Raw genomic sequence first — 19,966 nt, 5'->3', positions numbered from 1 at the left:
GACAAGTAGTTAATCTAATATTAATTTGTTAGAATAAACATCACCTATATGTTTTTCAGTTTTTGGTATTTGGGCCACACACAGTAGTACTCAGGGTCTAGTTGGGGTTACTTCTTACAGTGCTCAAGGAACTATCTGGTCTCAAATATGTGATTTGCTCATTCAGAGCATGTGTTTCAGCCCATTAGCCACCTCTCTAGTCCACTTAATTTTTTTTTTTGGTTTTTGGGTCACACCTGGCAGCGCTCAGGGGTTACTCCTGGCTCTACGCTCAGAAATTGCTCCTGGCAGGCTCAGGGGACCATATGGGATGCCCGGATTCGAACCACCGTCCTTCTGCATGCAAGGCAAACACCTTACCTCCATGCTATCTCTCCGGTTCCTTATTTTTTATTTTTTTATTTTTTGGTTTTTCTGGCCACACCCGTTTGATGCTCAGGAGTTATTCCTGGCTATGCGCTCAGAAATTGCCCCTGGCTTGGGGGGACCATATGGGACGCCGGGGGATCGAATTGTGGTTCTTTCCTTGGCTAGCGCTTGCAAGGCAGACACCTCTAGCGCTACCTCGCCGGCTCCGCCAATTTTTTTTTTAATAGAATGGTATTCTGTTAGAAGGTCTTCTCAGAGGGGGCCGAAGAGATAGCACAGTGGTTTGGTGTTTGCCTTGCACGTAGCTGATTCAGGACAGAAGGTGGTTTGAATCCCGGCATCCCATTTGGTCATCGAGCCTGCCAGGAGAGATTTCTGAGCACAGAGCTAGGAGTAACCTCTGAGTGCTACTGGATGTGATCCAAAACAAAACAAAGCAAAAATATAAAATAGAAGATCCTTTCAGTTTCTGATCTCTTGATATTTATAATAGTGAGATTCATGTTAGGTTATAGAATTACATCCAAAGTAATATGAGAAATTAAAAAAAATTATACCAGAGCAGTGGTAGGGCGTTTGCCTTGCATGCAGCTGACCCAGGATGGACTGCGGTTCGATTCCCCAGGATCCCATATGGTCCCCCAAGCCATGAGTGATTTTTTTTTCCTTGTTTTTGGTTTTTGGTTTTTGGGTCACACCTGGCAGCGCTCAGGGATTACTCCTGGCTCTATGTTCAGAAATCGCTCTGGCAGGCTCGGGGGACCATATGGGATGCCGGGATTCGAACCACCGTCCTTCTGCATGCAAGGCAAACACCTTACCTCCATGCTATCTCTCCGGCTCTCAGGAGTGATTTCTGAGCAAAGTCAGGAGTAATCCCTGAGCGTCATCGGATGTGGCTCCCCCCCAAAAAGATACTCATTACTTAAAGATTTAATTGGTATCTATTTATTAGATATTGTGTTATTCTTTTAATGATAACAATATAAATAGAAATTGTTCCTATGTTCAAAGAGTTGTTTTAGTACAGATTATTAAAGAAAACATAAGATTTTATAAACAATTATAATTTATAATAATTATAAATATTAATTTACAATATAGTAATTTATATAACAGTATATTATACATTAATCTATTAAATATATAAAATTTAATTAATTTTCATAATAAATCATAATAAATGACACAAATAATTATGATTTATTTATTTATTTATTTTTGGTTTTTGGGCCACACCCTGTGACGCTCAGGGGTTACTCCTGGCTATGCGCTCAGAAGTTGCTCCTGGCTTCTTGGGGGACCATATGGGACGCCGGGGGATCGAACCGCGGTCCGTCCTAGGCTAGCGCAGGCAAGGCAGGCACCTTACCTCCAGCACCACCGCCCGGCCCCTAATTATGATTGATTAACTATTGATTATAATTTATGATTATTATAAAATTATAATATAATATAAACATATTTATAATTTAAATCATAAAATTTAGATGATAACCAATAAATTATAAATTTGATGAATCATATTAAATTAAATTATATTTATTTGATTATATTATATATTTAATATATTAATATAATAATATATTAATTTATAATAATTATAGATTTTTTTATAAAATATTTGTAAAAACTATGGGGCCGGTGAGGTGGCACTAGAGGTAGGATGTCTGCCTTGCAAGCGCTAGCCAAGGAAGGACCGAGGTTCGATCCCCCGGCATCCCATATGGTCCCCCCAAGCCAGGGGCAATTTCTGAGCGCTTAGCCAGGAGTAACCCCTGAGCATCAAAATGGGTGTGGCCTGAAAAACCAAAAAGAAAAAAATATTTGTAAAAACTAAGAAACTGCAAGTTCATGTGTTTAAAAGTATAAAGTGTCTCTGCCAGACACCTCTAGACTCAATTAATATACTTCCCCTATACTTCTCTACATACCTAACTCCTATATATATCGTTCAGGATTCAGCAACACCCTCTGCCCATCGGAAAAAAATGATTTTTGTGTGCGTGTGTCACACCGGGCGGCGCTCAGGGGTTACTCCTGTCTCTGTGCTCAGAAATCGCTCCTGGCAGGCTTGGGGGACCATATGGGATGCCAGTGATTGAACCTGGGTCTGTCCTGGGTTGACCGTGTGCAAGGCAAATGCCCTACTGCTGTGCTATTGCTCCGGCCCCCAGAAAGTATTTTTTAGATAGCTGTCAATTGTACTTATCAGAGCATTCTTGCATGCTTCGAGCAGTATCTCTGACTGACTGACCCATCTACACTCTTAAGAAAAAAAGCAAAAAAAAAAAAAAAAGCAACACATAAGAATTTTGGGAAGCCAGGGACAGGACAGAGAATGAGAGGGGTAGCTGACTAGTAGTCTTGTAGGACTGGACAGGCAGGGGTAGGATGAGATCTATAAAGATAGAATGGCAATTTCAAGCAGGTAGAATAGCCTGGAGAAAAATTATTAAAACCATATGGTATAGGGCCAGAGAGATGGCATGGAGGTAGGGTGTTTGCCTTACAGGCAGAAGGATGGTGGTTCAAATCCCGGCATCCTTTGTGGTCCCTGGGGCCTGCTGGGAGCGATTTCAGAGCGTAGAGCCAGGAGTAGCCCCTGAGTGCTGCTAGATGTGACCCAAAAACAAACAAACAAACAAAAAAATCATGGTATATATGGAGATGGATGGAGAGATACTCCATCCCCACTTCCACCCACCCATCTGTCCATCTGGTCTTTTGTCCATCCATCTGTCCATCCATTCAATCTAATCTATCCATCTATCTATACTCTATCATCTATCTCATTTCTTTTTTGGTTCTTAGTGTTTGGTATGGTGATGGGGTGGGGGCTAACCCAATTCTATACTTGGGAGTGATTCCTAGTGGTTCTTAGGGACCTTCTAGTGGTTAGGGATCCAACTGGGGATAATACAAGGCAAATAATAATACAAAAAATAAAAATAAAAAATAATACAAGGCAAACAAAATACCTTAATACCTGCACTATTTCTCTGACCCTGAAATGCGACTATTTTCAATGATTGGAGAGGATATACATAGATCTTGATTTTATGATAGGCTTAAATAGTTATGGAATCTGGAATATTTTGAGAAGAGAAACTTCATATGTGAACAGAATTGGAGGATAAAGATAAGCATGGTAGCAACTTGGAGAAATATAGGCAATTTAGAGTAGAAGGAGAAACACTGGCTCAGAGGCTATTGGAATAAACTTTGAAAGCATTGTTGAAATGAGGATAAATTTAGTATTGTTTCAGAGTGGTGGATTTCAACCCCAGTGGAAGGAGAGCAATGGAAGTAGGTACAGTAGGGGCCACTTTCTATTTCATTAAAGAAGATAGATTTCTAGTGGGAGAGGAGATAGTATGATAGTTAGGATGCACGCCTAGTGTGTGCTTGATCTGAATTTAATTCTGGGCACCACATGATCTCTGAGTTTAGTCGAATGCCACCCTGGAGACTGCCAACACCACCAGTTTAAGCACTGAAGACCTCTAGCACCAGCTCTGTAGGGTTGGCCTGGGTATCTTGGCACCACACGGCCTGAACAGTCTTGGGCCTTTGCATTCACCCGCTGGCCTGATTCACTGGGAATTGCCAGTAGGCCTCTTGAGCATTGGTTTTGAGGCCACCTTTAAGTGATCTTTTTTTGTTTTTGTTTTTGTTTTTTTATTTTTGGGCCACACCCGGCGGTGCTCAGGGGTGACTCCTGGCTGTCTGCTCAGAAATAGCTCCTGGCAGGCACGAGGGACCATATGGGACACCGGGATTTGAACCAACCACCTTTGGTCCTGGATTGGCTGCTTGCAAGGCAAACGCTGCTGTGCTATCTCTTTGGGCCCAAGTGATCTTTTTTTTATTTGTTTGTTTTTGGGTCACACCTAGCAACGCTCAGGGGTTCCTCCTGATTATACACTCAGAAATCGCTCCTGGTCAGCTCAGGGGAACATATGGGATGCTGGGATTTGAACCACCGTCCTTCTGCATGCAAGGCAAATGCCTTACCTTCATGCTATCTCTCCGGCCCCATCAAGTGATTTTTTTTTTCTGAAAAGGGATTTGCAGGCTAAATTAGTAACCTCTGGACTGGGATATACTGGGTAAGAAAAAAAAATACTCCTGAAGTCAGTGGCTTGAAACAGTTTTTTTACGTTTGCACTGCATGTCTATTGTCAAGAATAGGTTTGAGGCATTCAGTTATTTAGGGATAAAAGCTGACAGAGCAGACATTATTGGGAACATATCCAGTTGCTCTGCTGGAGGCAAAATAAGTTCTGGAAATCTTTGCTTCATTAACTAAATTCTCAGCCCCCGTGTGATGAGAGTGAAGAAGAGGGACAGGAGCTGAGAAACATAAGGGGGGTTCAGATTTGGAAACCGGTTGGCTAAAGGAGGGGAGTAAGAATTTATGTCTAGATGACACTCAATTTTTTAAAAATAAAAATTGCTAGAAACCTTTTTTTTTGTTGCTGTCGTTTATGGGTTTTTTGTTTTGTTTTGTTTTTGGGTCACACCTGGCAGCGCTCAGGGGATACTCCTGGCTCTACACTCAGAAATCGCCCCTGGCAGGCTTGGGGGACCATATGGGATGCCGGGATTCGAATCACTGTCCTTCTGCATGCAAGGCAAACACCTTACTGCTGTGCTGTCTCTCTGGCCCCATGCTGTAGTTTAAGTTTTAGTGATGAAAATACAAGTCTTGCTGTAGTAATGGCTCTGGTTTTCATGCCACTTCTGGCAGTGCTCAGAGACTACTCACAGTTCTGTGCTCAGGGGATCATGTGGGTTCAGGGAGCAAACCAGGTCTCCTTCATGTGAAATCTGTGCTCTAACTGCTTTGTGCCATCTATCTAGTCCATTTCCCTTCTTTGATGGTCACCTGTGGGTTGCACATCAAAATGCAGAACTCAGCATGCTTAAAGTTGAAGTTCTCACTGAGATGTGCACACCTTTAGTTGTACTTGCATATTTGCTTGCTGGGACTTATTCTCTTAGAGATGCACATGCTGTGGTTATGATGCATACCAGGAGTTACTACTACAGTGCTTACAGTTGTACTTGCCAGTGGTCAGACTTCCTGACTATCTCTTCAGTTGTGGTGCTTACCAGTGCTTATACTCCCAATTATATTGCTTACACACCTACACCTGGCTATGTTACCAGAAATTGCTTGTGGTGCCAGGGATCAGAGCTGATAGGACTGAGCCCAGGGTATGTGAAACATAGTTTTTTTTGTTTTGTTTTGTTTTTCGGCCACACCGGGTGAAGCTCAGGGGTTACTCAAAAATCGCTATTGGCAGGATCGGGGGACCATATGGGACTCTGGGGGATAGAACCAAGGTCCGTCCTAGGCTAGCGTGCGCTAGGCAGACACCCTGCGCTACCACTCCGGCCCCGGGAATATGATCTTGTGATCTTATGCTGTCAGAGCAGGTGGTCTAAATCTCTGCTATTCTTCCAAACCTACAGGTTCTGTCTGGAATGAGTGGGTGATGTTGCTAACTGAGATAAGATAATGAGACCTGGGAGATTACCCAAGTGATAGAAGATATGCCTGGTATGTGCATGACCTTGAATTTGATTCCTTGCAATGAATGCCCCCCCCCCCAAAAAAAAAAAAACATTACTAGGTTTAAGCCCAGTGACCTGTATGCACTAAACATTCAGATCCAGGTCAGTCATCATTGAGAGTGTCTCTGGTTCCTGTCAGCACTGTTGGCAGCATCCTTTATTTAAAACAAGTTTGTTTGTTTTTTAAGGGGTTGGGGACTGGGAAGATAGTTCAGAGGGCTAGTGAACATGCTTTACATGCAGAAGATGTGGGTTCAAGTCCTTGCACTTCATGGTGTGCGCAAGCAATGCCAGGGAACAACCCCTGAGCATGAGCTAATAAGAATAGCCCTTGAGCTCTGCTGAGTGTGACTAAATTGCCCCCCTCTAAAATAAAAAAAGGAGCAAGCTTTAGGGGGTATGCAAATATATATAGTAATTATTAACAGGTCTAAAGGAAGAAATAGATAACTATTCTAACAGCAGGGGACTTAATATCCCACTTTTATCAGTGAATAGGTCAGTCAGCAAGAAAATTAATAAGCAAACACTGGCCTTAATAGATGCATTATATCAGACTTAACGGACATACTGAGTCAACAGAAACACATTCTTCTCATATGCTCATCACATGTTGCCCAGGATAACTCTTCTATTTTAGGACACAGAACAAGTCTTAATAAATTAAAAAAAGCAAATTTAGTTTTTAAGACGTTTTAATTTAAATATTTTGTTTTTAGTTCTCTTCCCCTGATGAGCAGGGGTTGCCTGCACTTTGTTGTGGTACTCATTGGGATCCCAAATGGCATTTTCTCTGTGCTCTCATTCAGCATATTAGGTAGCGTCAAACATAAAACATTTGGCTACATGCCTGGAAGGCAGGTTCACTACCATTGAGCAATACCTGGAGTTTATTTGGGGGGGGGGTGCACACCTGTTAGTCAGTCCTGGCTCTGCACTCAGATCATTCCTGACAGGCTCAGGGGATCTTTATGGGATGCCCATGATCGAACTCAGGTTGACTGCGTGCAAGGCAAACACCTTACCACTGTGCTTCTTCTCTGGCCCCAACTCTGGATCTCTTTTTGTTTTAGTTTTTTGGGGCCACACCCAGTGATGCTCAGGTGTTACTCCTGGCTATGTGCTCAGAAATTGCTCCTGGCTTTGGCTTGGGGGACCATATGGGACGCCAGGGGATCTAAGTGTGGTCTGTCCTAGGCTAGCGCGGGCAAGGAGGAAGCCTTACTGCTTACGCCATCCCTTCAGCCCCAAGTTTGAATCTTTGTTGCATATTTTCTTACCACAGTGATAAAAAGTCATAACTCTATAGATGAAGCCGAAGCCTCATGATCCCAGTCCCAGGAGGTTGAGGGGACGCCTGTCTAGAAGCAAATATAATTTACACACGCAAGCCTTCCGCTCCCAAAAAAAGAATGATATTAAATGGAAAGAAGAAATGAAAAAAAATTGTAGATAGCATTTTAATTACTGGTTTTTGGGTCATACCCACTGGTGCTCAGGTCTTATTCCTGGCTCTGAGTTTAGGGATCACTTCTAGGAGGCTCAGTTGAACCTGCAAGGTGAGCATCCTAACCACTGTACTATCTCTTTGGTCCCAATATAGATACTATTTTATATAGAAGACTTTTACTGCCATTTAAAATGATTAGAACTAATAAGTGTAATAATAAAAATCAATATATAGGGGCCGGGCGGTGGCGCTGGAGGTAAGGTGCCTGTCTTGCCTGCGCTAGCCTAGGACGGACCGCGGTTTGATCCCCCGGCGTCCCATATAGTCCCCCAAGAAGCCAGGAGCAACTTCTGAGCGAATAGCCAGGAGTAACCCCTGAGCGTCACAGGGTGTGGCCCAAAAACCAAAAAAAAAAAAAAAAAAATCAATATATAAGATTCAATTGCATTTTCATATACAAATAATACATTACAAAAAAACAAATTGGGGCCAGCATGGTGGCGCTAGAGGTAAGGTGTGTGCCTTGCCAGCGCTAGCCTAGGACGGACCTCGGTTTGATCCCCCAGCGTCCCATAAGGTCCCCCAAGCCAGGAGCGACTTCGAGCGCATAAACAGGAGTAACCCCTGAGCATTACCGGGTGTGGCCCAAAAACCAAAAAAAAGAAAAAACAAATTAAAGTCAGACATCTGGGGATTATGCAGATGTGGTTCATTGTGGTACATTCCTTGCTTCTATAAGACCTGAGTTTGATTCCTGGCACTGAGAAAAAAAACTTAGGAATAAATAAAATTAAAATACAACCTGTACCCTGAAAACTAGAAAACACTGATGAAATGGAAGAAGATATAAATGAATGAAAAGTTGTTTCATACTCATGAAATTGAAATACTCATGCTATTAGAATGTCCATATTCCTTTTATACTGGAAACCTGCCAGCATGGAAAATATTTGCATCAGGACTTTGAGGAAGGTGACTTCCTTGCTAGCGATTTCCATATCCCAAATCACATTTTTTTGAGGGGATTGTTATCATCCCAACAAGAAACTTCACAATTAGATTGCTGCTTTATCATACACCTCACATGAAGCATATCCAGAGAGGTCTGTGTGGGGGCATGTCGATCAAGCTGCAGGCAGAAGAGAGAGAGTGTGGAGGGATAGCTATGTGCCAGAGGTGTCAGTCCTAGATCAGGAGACTACTGAAGGGGATCCTGATACTAGGGGACACTTAAACTCTTGAACTCCTGTAGTCTCTCCAGTCATCAGGTCACCCACCCCACTGCTGGGATGAATTGCAAAATGTCTGTGTAGCTGTGTGAATCTACTTTGTAGTAAACCTCATACACTACTAACGACAATGAATGCCCATACTAGACAATGTGATGTATAGCATGATAACTCTAGCTAATCATTCTCTTATTTGAAGGTTGCTAAAAGAGTAGATTGATATGCAGGAGAGGTAGTACAAGGACTAAGTTTCTTGCCTTTTAAGCAGTGGACCCCAGTTTAACACCTGGCACCTTATATGGTTCCCTGAGTACTGTTGGGAGTGATCCCTGAACACCATTAGGCATGACCCAAAAATTCAAACAATAAAGTGAAGCAGAAAGAGTAGATCGATCTTGATTGATTTTTTTTTTTTTTTTTTTTGTGGAGGTGGTCGCACCCGGCAGCGCTCAGGGGTTATTCCTGGTTCTATGCTCAGAAATTGCTCCTGGCAGGCTCTGGGGATCATATGGGATGCCAGGATTCAAACCACCGTCCTTCTGCATGCAAGGCAAACATCCTACCTCCATGCTATCTCTCCAGCCCTAGACCTTGATTGATTTTAACTGGACTTACTCTGGTGGATAACTCTTTGCAGTATATACAAATACCTAATTATTGTTATGCATTTGGAACTATCTTATTTGTCAAATACTGAAAGAAAAAATAAAAGATGCTTTGCTTTTTGAAAACAAATCTGTACTGTTGAAGACAATCTACAGATTCAGTGCATTCCTTATCAAATTTTTATGAAGCCATATGCCCAAATAGCCAAAATAACCTTGAAAAAGAAAGCTGGAGGTAGCGTGTTTTCTATATTTAATCTGTATGATAGGGAAAAAAAATAGATTAAGGAGCTGGAGCCCATGAGGCTTCAAATTTGATCCCTAGTACCACATGGCTCCCTGAATACAGCTGGGTATGACTGGCTGACTTCAAGCACCACTGGGCCTGAGCTGGGAGTGATTACTAGGAGAATCAGTGGAATTGGTCAAACTGAGTAAACCTAAGAAAAAAATGTAGGGGCCGGCGAGGTGGCGCTAGAGGTGAGGTGTAGCCTTGCAAGCGCTAGCCAAGGAAGGACCACAGTTCGATCCCCCAGCATCCCATATGGTCCCCCCAAGCCAGGGGCAATTTCTGAGTGCTTAGTTAGGAGTAACCCCTGAGCATCAAATGGGTGTGGCCCAAAAAACCAAAAAAAAAAAAAAAAAAAAAAGTATTGCAAAACTCAGTAATTAAAACATGTTAAATAAAAAATAGATAAGTGAAAATAGCCCAGAAATGAACTCATTTATATTAATCCATTTCATTTATATTAATCTATTAATATACAATATAGAAGCCAAGTATATGTAATTAGGAAAGAACAATCTCTTCAATAAATAGTGTTGAGAAAACTGGATAGTTACATGCAAAAGAATTAAATGATTTCTTACACTTTACACAGAAAGTTTAGACTGGGTTGAAAACTTTTTTTTTGTTTGTTTGTTTTTGGATTTTGGGCCACATCTGTTGGTGCTCAGGGGTTACTTCTGGCTGTCTGCTCAGAAATCACTCCTGGCAGGCACGGTGGACCATATGGGATGCCAGGATTTGAACCACCTTTGGTCCTAGGTAGGCCGCTTGCAAGGCAAACAAATGCCCTACTGATGTGCTTTCTCTCTGGCCCCTGGGTTGAAAGCTTTTTAAGACTGAAGTAATATCTCTGGAAGAAAACATAGGCAGTGAGTTCCTTGACAAATCAGTTGATTTTTTTTTATACCAAAGACAAAAAGCAAAAGTAAACTCACAGAACTCCCCTGAAGTAAAAAGCTATTGCATAGCAAAAGGAACTCATAAAATGAAGACAGTCTACTACTATATGGGAGAGAATATTTGCAAATCATTCATCTGCTAAAACATTAGTATCCAAAGTATATAATGGCCTGGGAACATGACTCAAGCCATTTGTGAGGTCCTGTGTTTGATTCTGAGCACTATATATCCCCAGGCCCCCAGAATCACTAGGTCTGGTTCCCACAACTCTACCAACAAAAGACATAGATAACTCTTCATAAAATGTATGAAATACGATGTATTTGTATGATGAGATAGTATTCAGTATCACTAATCATTAATGATAATTCTAGTAAATCAGAACAATAATGAAATTACTTCTTTTTTTGGGAGATGGAGCCATACCTGGCAGAATCACTCCTGGTGGGTTTGGAGGAACCACATGGGATGCTAAGGATCTACTTTATACCTGTTTGGATGGCTATTATCAAAAAGACAGGAAATCCAACTTCAGGTTTCTAAAGTAGCTGCAATGATAGAAATAGATTATCTTTAGATTGTACTGAGGTTGCCTGTACAGGGGGGAAAAATCCAATTTTTGGCAAGGATGTGGAGAAAAAGGACCTTTTGATTACCATGTTTCAGTAATTTGACAAAATGACGGAGAAGAATCTCTGATTTCTCTAGACCTTTTAAAAAAACATGGCAGTGTACTTTTGACCACATTAAGCTGCAAGAAAAGTAATATTGCAGACATTAAAAGTGATATTATTAGACACTGTTCCAAACGGAATACCCCACAAATGTTCCATGGTAATAGTGGGAAGCTCTGTAATGTTACTTAGCATTTTATTAGCATTTTAAACCAGTAAAGGACAGTTTTTTGAAAGCATTAATATTTGTATTGTACATTAATAAGCATCTAAGATCTGAGATAGCTTCCTGAAATTTGTGAAGAAAAATAACTGGTGCTGATAAATGTTAATTTAGACAACTAGCAGCTACTCATTTCCCTAATAGAACTCTTCCAGTATTCCTGCTAACCCCAAATGGCTTTTTTTTTTTTTACAAAAAAATAACTGACTTGTAGTTAGTTTTAAGTCTTCAAAGTAATAAATCAGTGTATGATTAAAAATATTGATGACAAGTTACCTTAATATTCAGACATGAATTTTCCTTGATATGAGAATTTTTTCTTTTCTTTTTTTACTACACTATACAGTGCTCAGGATTTATTCCTGATTATGGAATCCTAGGGATGAAACCTAGGTTAGCTGCATGTAAGGCAAACCAAACCTGCTGTACTTTCTCTCTTGCTTGAGAGGAGAACTTCTAAGATATACTCTCCAGCAACTCTCAAATATATAATACAGAGGCTTCTGTTCTACCAATGCATTGGAACCTGTGTGGATCTAGAGATAGAACCCTGGCCTGCCTGCAAAACACTTCATGTATTGAACTTTATCTCTGGCCCCATAACTTAATTTTTCATTTTGAAATCTTTTTTTTTTTTTTTTTTTTTTTTGGTTTTTGGGCCACACCCGGCGGTGCTCAGGGGTTCCTCCTGGCTGTCTGCTCAGAAATAGCTCCTGGCAGGCACGGGGGACCATATGGGACACCGGGATTCGAACCAACCACCTTTGGTCCTGGATCGGCTGCTTGCAAGGCAAACACCGCTGTGCTATCTCTCCGGGCCCATCATTTTGATGCCATTTTTAATGGCAATAAGGTTACAATCTTCTATACATTGGATACATATTGTATCTAGCAATGTGTTCAACAGTTTCTCGTTGCACAATTATATATATTATATATATATTTTGGTTTTTGAGTCACACCTGGCAGTACTCAGGGGCCACTCCTGGTGGCACTTTCTCTCTCCCCACCCCTTTTAAATTTTTTTGGTTTTTGGGTCACACCTGGCTGTGCTCAGGGTTTACTTCTGCCTCTATGCTCAGAAATTGCTCCTGGCAGACTCCGGGGACCATATGGGATGCCGGGATTTGAATCACCGACCTTCTTCATGCAAGGCAAATGCCTTACCTCCATGCTATCTCTCCGGCTCTAGGATTACTTTATTTATTTATTTTTGGTTTTGGGGCCACACCTGGCAGCACTCAGGGGTTACTTCTGGCTGTGCACTCAGAAATCACTCATGACAGGCTTGGGGGACTAAATAGGATGCGGGAAATCAAACCTAGTTTGTCCAGGGTCAGCCGCCTGCAAGGCAAATGCCCTACTACTGAGCTTTCTGGTTGTGAATGGGATTACTTAAAAGAAAACATCGTTCTCTTTCATTATATGTATATAGGAAAGCCATGGATTTTTGTGTATTACTTTTGTAGCCTGCATCTTTACTATAAAAATCTATTCCTTCTAGAAGTTTTTTTTTAGTCTTTAGGATTTTCTAAATATAGTACCATTCATCTGTGAATAATGAGAGTTTGACTTCTTTCTTTCCTGTCTGGATGCCTTTGATATATTTTTCTTGCCTAATTGCTATAGCAAGTACTTCCAGTGCTATATTGAATAGAAAACATGATAATTATTGTACTTTATTAACTTGTAGCTTTTCATTAGGAACCATCAACATATTTTTTTCTTTTCTATTTTTTTTTTGTGGGGGGGGCAGAGATGACACTCCTAACAGTGCTTAGGATCACTTCTGGCTCTGCACTCAAAAATGTTTCCTGGTAGTTTTAGGGAACCATATCTGTGGTGTGTGTGTGTGTGTGTGTGTGTGTGTGTGTGTGATATTTGAGTTGACTGAGTATGTAAGCACCCTCCTACTGTACTTACTTATTGCTTTACCCATGTTTAATTTTCTTTTGAAGACCTCTGTCTCTGGCTCACTTCTGGCTCATTTCTGTAAAAGGGAGAGATGTCGTGCTTGAGCGGATGTGTACGAGGAAGAGAGGGACTTTGACTCCAGAAATTTATTCTTAGTGTTCTAGAGTCTAGAAAATTCAATATCATGGTGACAGCTCAGTTTCTTTCTGGGTTGCTCCCAGCAGTATTTAAGAACTGTATAGTATTAGAGGTGAGGGGTGTTTAATCCAAGCCTTACAAATGCAAATCATGCACATCAGCCCTTTGAACCATCTTCCCACACCATTACTATTTTATAAAGGAGAATAACTTTAGGGGTTACTTCTGGCTCTGTGCTCAGAAATTGCTCCTGGCAGGCACGGGGGACCATCTGGGATGCCGGGATTCAAACCACTGTCTGTCCTGGATCGGCTGTGTGCAGGGCAAATGCTCTACTGCTGTGTTATCTCTCCGGCTCTGAGAATGCCTTTTTGTTTTTGTTTTGAGAATCACTTCAGATTTTGGTATTTAAAAAAATTCATTATGTTAGGATCCTGTGGTTAGTATTAAAAACAGTAACAGTATTCAAGTGCCAGGTTTAGCTCAGTGATAGCTTTGCATATTCATGCGTGCAAAAGCTCTCTTGCTTTGCATGTATGATGCCTTAGGTTAAACTCCTCAGTGGGGAAAAATGCTAACAGTATTCTATATTTAAACTGGTATAATTGTCCTAAACTTGGTCAAGGGAATCTATTGAATTGACTACATTTCACATATCCCTGTTGAGTGTTTTAAGTTCTTCTGCTCTTCTACAGCACAAGGTTTTGGGGCTTATTTTGTTCCAGACTTTGGATCAATTTCTGCAATTTCTGGGGAATAGTTTCTTTAAAAGGGGAACTACTGGGGCGGAAAAGATAGCATGGAGATAAGGTGTTTGCCTTACAAGCAGGACGGTGGTTTGAATCCCGGCATCTCATATGGTCCCCTGAGCCTGCCAGGGGCAATTTCTGAGCATAGAGCCAGGAGTAACCCCTGAGCGTGGCTGGGTGTGACCCCCCCCCAAAAAAAAAACAAGGGGGGAACTACTTCTCTTTTTTTTTTTTTTAAATTTTGGGCTACATCTGTTGGTTCTCAGAGATTACTCCTGGATCTGCACTCAGAAATTACTTCTGGTAGTATGGGTTTGGGGAGGCCCCATGCCGGAGGCCTTCTCCCTAGCTGGGGAGTTCTGGGAGGCTTGGCAGGCCCCCAGCCACCCCCCACTTTCTCCCCTGGACTCCAGGCCTTCCCTTGGGCGCCTATCCAGGTGGACTCTATAGGGATCATCAGGCTTTCCTCCTACCTCTCCCTACACTAATGGGAATGCACTTTGGGAGGAGGGTGGGCCGTAGCAGCACTGGTTTATGTTGGGACAGTCACTGGAAATTTTTCCTCCTTGGTCTCCACTTCAAAAACCACGCGGGGGCCGGGTCTGGGGACCGGCCTAGGTTGGGCTTAAATCCCTGTCCTTCGGGCTTGGGAGGGTCTCTCTCCCTTCCTGGAGCTGGATTTTTAGCAGCACGGGCGGGCAGCTGGCAGACCTCTGTATGTGCCAGCGGCCTTTTGGCCTGGCCTAGGGTGGGGGGCCCGGACCTGGGTCACCCAAACCCCCTCTCCCCCTTTCCTCCGGATCTCCAGGTGGGTTTCTGGGAGGAGCTCATGGGGCACCCTGGGTTTTCCCCACTCCCAGGCCGGCTCTAGAGGGTGGATCAGGGGGTGTAGTTTGATCTGGGGGGAGGCAAATAATTTCTCAGCTATACTCAGGCTGTCACTGGCAATTTCATACCAGTCTACATTTTGAAACCGCGCGGGGGCTAGCGCCCCCGCGCGATCATATGCTCCTCCCAACCATCAGTACCCCAGATTTACCCTTCTTAACTTCAGTAACACACAGCTTCAATCTCTGACCAAAGACATACAGTAGATCTTACAAATCCCAGAACTATTTAGAAGGACACAAATCGAACACATATTGAACACATATATTTTTTGAATATTTTATGGTTATTTTCTTTAACTGCTGTAACTCTATATATTCTTCTACCATGATGTTTCTATCCACTTTTCATCTTGTCTTTTCTTTGTAAGCTGTTCAGTAAGGATTGTGGTGGAACTATCCCTCAGTTTGATGCCTATGATTGAACTATGTCATGGAAATTGCTGGTCTTGTTCCTATTGCCTCCAGATGCACCAATAACGCTTCATGGCATTGATCCTTGTTTGCATAGACACATTAAAATGGGAAAACACTATACATACAGATTAGTTATTATCTAATAAATCTCATTACAATGTACCTTACACCCTGAATATTGATATAATGACCTGGCATAGGCCTCAGTTGAATGGGCATTCTCCATTCACGCTGGAACCAGGCAAGCTATCTACGAAACATCCAAGGTCTTTTATAGCAACAGTTGGAAGCAGTCCTCTACCAGGAAAGACACTACCAAGGGTGTGACATCGACCTCCTAATAAGACACTTCCGTTTACACTGAGAAGACGTGACAACAACAATGACCTGCGAGAAGACATGACAACAACGATGACCTGCTCTACAGGACATGGTTCTCTCTATTGCCCCTTAAGTGTGAGGTGAAACGAGAGGATGCTCTGCACCATCCTGACTGCAATATGGGATATGCAGACTCCAGGATCTTTAATACAGAAGAATGATACCAACAACAGAGACTATGTGAGGAATGGAGGTGTATTGCCACTACAGACTATGACTTGAATTGGACAAACTAGTTTGCCTGGAGCCTAGAGTCAGTCCTGTGCCAGGAAACTTCAGGGGTAGGGTCTCCATGTATTTAGACCATAATTTGTCTTTCCATGTCCCTTATGTTTTGGTGGGCCTATGCAAACAAATGCCACTTTAATATCGTTTTTTACTATGTTCTCTTGACTCCAATCCTTAAGAAAAACAACCCATTAAAACTTTTGAGGTTAACTTAAACTAGTAAGCATGTGCATGGAACTAGATAAATGTACTTTGCCCTCAATGTTTAAAGAGTTACATAAGTCTAATATCTTTAGATTATATGGTGTGCTGCTAAGAAACAATATGTACTACAACTGGGGATTTGAGGGACAAAGTAATTGTATTGTACATGGGTTCAGTTTTGTTTTTCTTAATGTTCTTTGGCTGAAAGTTCAAGGCTGGGATATCATCGATGGAACTACTGAGAATCCTGTTTATGGGTGATTGGGCTTCCACTGTAACTTTACCCTGTCCTCTTTCTTTGCATCTTTGTTGTCATAATTAAAATAATAAAAAAAATAATTAATAAAAAAAAAAAAAACCACGCGGGGGCTAGTGCCCCCACGCATACAGTATATATTGATAGTATTATATGCATATAGTTTATATATACATAATATCCATCTTGTATTGTGACCTTGATACTGCCCTACAAAGCTCATTTTTAATCTTGTACTGCCTCAGTCCAACCATTATTTTCCCCCATTTACCCATCTAGGGGCAGCTCATGACATGAAGCTCACCACATAGAGTGATGAGTGCAGTTAGAGAAATAACTACACTGAAAACTATCATAACAATGTGAATGAATGAGGGAAATAGAAAGCCTGTCTCGAATACAGGTGTGGGTAGGGTGGGGAGGAGGGAGATCTGGGAAATTGGTAGTGGGAATCTTGCACTGGTAGAGGGGGGTGTTCTTTACATGACTGTAATCATACAACTACAATCATATTTGTAATCACAGTGTTTAAATAAAGATAATTTAAAAAAAGAAATTACTTCTGGCAAGCTCAGGCAACCAGATGGGATGCCAGGGATAGAACTTGGGTCAGCTATGTGCAAGGCAAATGCCCCCACTTAACTGTGCTTTTGCTCTGGTTCCTGCTTCTCATTCTTGACTATGGACCTGGGTTCAATTCCCGGCATCCCATATGGTCTCCTGAGCCTGCCAGGAGAGATTTCTGAGCGCAGAGTCAGGAGTAACCCCTGAGTGCCGCTGGGTGTGGCCCAAAAACAAACAAACAAAAACCCACCAAATACCACAGGGCCCGAGTGCTAGCACAACAGTAGGGCATTTGCCTTGTATGCTGCAGACCTGGGACAGGCCTGGTTCAATCCCTGGTATTCCATATGGTTCTCTGAGCCTGCCAAGAGCGATTTCTTTTTTTTTTTTTTTTTTTGGGGGGGGGGGGGACACACCCAGCCGTGCTCAGGGGTTACTCCTGGCTATCTGCTCAGAAGTAGCTCCTGGCAGGCACGGGAGACCATATGGGTAGCCGGGATTCGAACCAACCACCTTAGATCCTAGATCGGCTATTTGCAAGGCAAACACTGATGTGCTATCTCTCCGGCCCCCTGGAGCGATTTCTGAGAGCAGAGTCAGGAGTAACCCCAGCACCTCTGCCGGGTGTGGCCCAAAAGCCAAAAAAAAAAAAAAAAAAAGAAAAGAAAAGAAACTTGCCTCTGGTGAATGGAAAGATAGTACAGAGGGTATGGTGCTTGCCTTGCTCGTTGTCTACCCTGGTTCTACCCAGGCACCCTTGCCACGAATGATTTCTATGTGCAGAGCCAAATATGCTTGAGTACTGTGGGTATGGTCCAAACCAAATGTAAAAAAAAATCTTGTCTATGGGAGGAATACAGAATATATTTTTCGAGAGAGAGAATTGGTTATTTCTAGAAGTTATAGATAATTTAATTAAGATCATTACTTATCTTTCAATTGATCACATGACATAGTCTTTTATGTGGAAGGTTGCTTTCAGATTACTTAAGAAACTAGCTGCCTGGCAACATCATATAAGTGCAGATATTAAAATGAATGCATTTCTTTCAACTATTTCTATTACTTGGCTAAATTTAGAACTTCTGCAGAGCTTCTGCAGACTTGAAGTCTGGGGATTTTAATAGTTAAGTCATACAATATTTAGCTTTTCTGAGTAAGAATGAAGGAAAGTAGCTTTAAATTAATTTTTGCACTGTCATTTAAACTAATTAAGACATAAAGCCTAATAAAAAGATGGAACTGTTCTGAAAATTTTATTTGACTTTCTGAAAAATTTTTGAGCTGAGACTGGGTGGTGACTTAGGTATAATTTTTTTTTTCTCCTCCTAGGTGAATTACTGGAGGCTATCCACTGTCATTTTCCCAGTACTTCCCCAAATTATGTTTGATGCTGCCGTTCTTCTACTTGAGCTAAATGGATGAGGCAATACATCTGAGCTAGAGATCAGGTGAGTAATATTTGGATACTTGTGGAAAAAAATATTTTGATACTGAAATTGTTTTGCATGTGTTGGAAGTCATACCAGTCAGAATTTCTTATGCTGTGGAGTGTGGGGATCAAACCTAGGGCCATAAGCATGCAAGGCAAACACCCTACCCACTGTGCTGACACTAGTTTAGGATACTTTAAAGAAGCAGTTATTACATGTATGTTTTACGCTACATGAAATGTGAAAAAGTTGGTTGAATTGTGCAGGACCTCAGCATAAATACTAAGAAATAGAAGATTTAACTTTGGATATGTCACATAGAATAACTAATTTAAATATAATTTGAAGAGACTGAGAGAGAGTACAGGGGATACTATCACGTGACTAATGTGGCTAATCCTGGTCAAATCCTGGGCACAAAGTATGATTCTTCAAGTACTATCTGAGGTCATGCTTGAGCATAGAGCTAAAAATAGCCCTGTGGCATAACAGGTTTGGCCCCCTTCAAAGAGAGAGAGAGAGAAAGAGAGAGATGAAGTGAGAGACATTGTAATTTGTATGACTTTAACTCAATGATGAACAACTTTTTAACAGTGTATCTCACGGTAATTAAAGAATTTATAAGAAAAGATAAGCGAGGGGGCTGGAGCATAGCACAGTGGGTAGAGCATTTGCCTTAACATGCCATCAATCTGGGTTTGATCCCCAGCATCTCATATGGTACTCCAAGCTTACTAGGAGTATATTTTTAAAGCAGTTTATTTATTTATTAATTGTTTTGGGGGTCACACTCAGTGATGCTTAGGGGTTACTCCTGGCTCTGTGCTCAAAAATCGCTCCTGTCAAGCTTGGCGGACCGTATCGGATGCCAGGAATCAAACTGGGTTCGTCCAGGGTTGGCCGCATGCAAGGCAAATGCCCTATCGCTGTGCTATCTCTTCGGCCCTCAGGAGTATATTTTGTTTTTTTGTTTTTTGGGCCACACCTGTCAGTGCTTCTGGCTCTGCTCTCAGGGGTCATTTCTGGTGGTACTTGTGAATCTCGAACCTGAAGTAGCCATGTACAAGGCAAAGACCCTAGCCGCTGTGCCATGGCTCCGGCCCAACTCTTCTGTCTTCTTACCCCCACGTTGTCACTGAGATTCATGAATGTAGTTGCAATGGTTTATTCTTTTTCATTGCTATGAGATAGTTTATTATTATGCTGTTTATATTGTTGTTTCTAGTTTTCAGACCGTTAAGATTAATATTATTATGGACATTTTGTACATACTTTTTCATAGATGTAACACTCACTTAATAAATTGATTTTATAGCCAGGAATGTAATTCCTAATTATGGAATGTATTTATGGGCAACTAGTTTTTCAAAGTGGTTTATGAATTTATTTTTTTGTCAGAAATGTAAAAGAAATTCTGTTTATTCCGTATCTTTGATTGTATTCAGCATTGTCAGTCGTCTTAATTTGAACTAG

At 41.6% G+C, this 19,966-nt stretch overlaps 1 protein-coding gene across 5 annotated transcripts in view; it reads left to right on the top strand.

The window, feature by feature from the left end:
• Positions 1-5,817: 5,817 nt before the first annotated feature.
• R3HDM2 (R3H domain containing 2) overlaps positions 5,818-19,966 on the top strand; it is a 183,579-nt gene continuing 169,430 nt past the window's right edge. For 2 of the 5 annotated variants that reach the window (XM_049783059.1, XM_049783058.1), the window contains exons 1-2: positions 5,824-5,938; positions 18,393-18,511. The gene's annotated coding sequence lies outside the window, so the exon portion shown is untranslated. Of the gene's footprint in view, positions 5,939-18,392; positions 18,512-19,966 lie in introns of all 5 variants that reach the window. The other 3 variants (XM_049783061.1, XM_049783060.1, XM_049783057.1) reach the window with 2 other exon arrangements.

This window comes from Suncus etruscus, chromosome 11 (assembly GCF_024139225.1).
Source record: "Suncus etruscus isolate mSunEtr1 chromosome 11, mSunEtr1.pri.cur, whole genome shotgun sequence".
Classification (NCBI taxonomy): Eukaryota; Metazoa; Chordata; class Mammalia; order Eulipotyphla; family Soricidae; genus Suncus; species Suncus etruscus.
This window is presented reverse-complemented; position numbering and strand designations above follow the sequence as displayed.